Source organism: Agrilus planipennis, unplaced genomic scaffold (assembly GCF_000699045.2).
Source record: "Agrilus planipennis isolate EAB-ADULT unplaced genomic scaffold, Apla_2.0 scaffold380, whole genome shotgun sequence".
NCBI classification, from domain to species: domain Eukaryota; kingdom Metazoa; phylum Arthropoda; class Insecta; order Coleoptera; family Buprestidae; genus Agrilus; species Agrilus planipennis.
Genome location: NW_020439059.1, coordinates 121,126 through 123,432, shown reverse-complemented (window position 1 = coordinate 123,432; position 2,307 = coordinate 121,126).

Here is a 2,307-nt window from a genome sequence, read left to right as displayed (position 1 = left end):
AATTAGGAGTTTAATTTTTTTAAAATATAGACACGTTTTAACAAGAAAAGTATTAGCTTATACAATCCGTAGTTTTACATTCAATTATTTTAGTAGCTTTTTGGTGCATGTTTTTAAAACATTTCATATCTTTTTTATATAGAAGTGTAACTAATCCTTAAATAATAGGTTTTTTGTTTATTTCTGCAGATTATCCAACAAATGAAAGAACAATTAAAGTCTACATGAATGGCGTCTATCCTGAACTACATTCTTGATTTGCTGTTTTCGTCTTCACCTTGCAACGCTATACAGATAATTTTTAATTATGGGTGAAAGCAACTGAAGATTTATTTGAATTCCATTGAAACAACAATTTTTCTGTCATGGAATTCTTCCTGGATTTGGTTTGCTTATCACACCTGCAAACTCTGGAGTGTCACAGTCTACATTTAATAATTAAGGTGAGAATATGTAATTAATTTATTTTAAGTCTTCATTTAAAAACTTGTAAGTCATAATTAATGTTTTTAGATTATTACAACTTTCCATTATTAACTTAGGCATGGTACTTATTGTAACTAATTTCATTTGAAAACAATTATTTAAAGAAAAATGCTTATAAAGTTCATTACTGTCAGTATACAATATATTTTTGATGTTAAAAGAGGAAAGGATTCGGCATTACTTTAATATCATATTATGCAGGTTTTTTAATAGGGAGGCTAGATTAATTATATCTAATTACTCTCATAATATTTTATTTTTTAGGATAAAAACTCGGAATGACATGTGTTATAAAACATTGGTTGCTTGTTCACTCTGTAAAGTAGCAGTACCTACAGTCCTGAAGAAAGCGTGAAGGTGCTTATTTGCATTGGGAATTGAGACAATGTGTTATTGTACGAGGAAGGATTTATGACATGAATTGGTAAGTAACAATTGCAAATAGTAGATGAGGTCCTAAAACTTCCAACCCCCAATTAAAGAACGTTTTTATTTCTTGGTAATTAATATTTTAAACTCTGGTTTTGAAAGCTGAGTCTTTTAGTAAAGGTATTCAGCTACTTGCAGCTTGACGTTCAGAATACTTTGCAGTGAAGTTGATTGCCTACATTTAGGACGAATAGTCGCTAGCGGTATTTAAAACTATCGTATATGTATTTTAAACTCAAATTATCATGCTACTAATGTTACGGTGCGTGTCGAAACTCGTAAGCAACTAAATGTTTAAATAATTATGATTTTATGACACTTAACACTGTTAATGTAAATGAATGTTTCTGGCTATGTTTTGGACATTTCTCTAATGTGGACATTTTTACCTTGTGTCCTATACGTTACAATTTTTTTTACGATTTTTGATAGAAAAAATTGCTTATAGTTAAAAATGCGGGAAAAAAACTGTTCCCTTTATTTGGGAAAATTGTGATGAGAGTATAAATAAAATAAAGAAGATGGATTAGTCTTAATCAAAAATAGAGATTGATTAAGAAGAAAAGTAATGTATCTATTATTATCGGATTCCGAATTGTCTTGTCTGAGGCTTTGAATCAAGATGAAAAGATAGATATGGTTTTCGTCTTTGGGGAATCGCTGAGCTTACACTCAACATGCCATGAGAGGATTTCGTCTTCATTCCTCAAGGACAAAAACCATATCTATCTATTTATCCTGTCATTTAATATTTAAAGTCATTAATAATTCGGACAGAGGAAAATTAAACCACATTAACTTATAATTAATATACCAAAAAAACTTTAATTGTGTACAATTTTTTTATAAATAACAACAAGGTACTTCTAAAATTGTACTTCAATTACCTATAATCTTAATTTGATTCGTTTAATGTTTAAAAAATTCAGTTTCTTGTCCATTTGCTTGAATTTTATTATACCTACCATAGGAATGCGATAAACCCACAAGTCAACATTATCGTATTATAAATTATGTATGCTTTTATAATAGTTTCCAATTAGGCTATTTTTGTTTTGTAGGTCTTGTTCTTTTTTTTTTTATTCTGTATTTACCTTGAGAAAGTATGCAATTCGCAGAAATTTAACATTTTTGTCATAATGTGTAGTCGGAAATCCCTAAACCAGATAAATTGTCGATAAGTAGAGTTTATTCAACTAAGAAATCTTCTAATTTGATTACGTATAAATTAAACCACACAAATAAAACTTATTAATTTGCCAATAAAGAATAAATTAATTGTAACCAAAGTAAAATGCATTATTTTGTGTATATATTGTTATTTTTCGCAATTATCCACAGCATAAATTACATTGACAAAATTGTTAAAGGTATTTTTCGAAGCAGACGCCA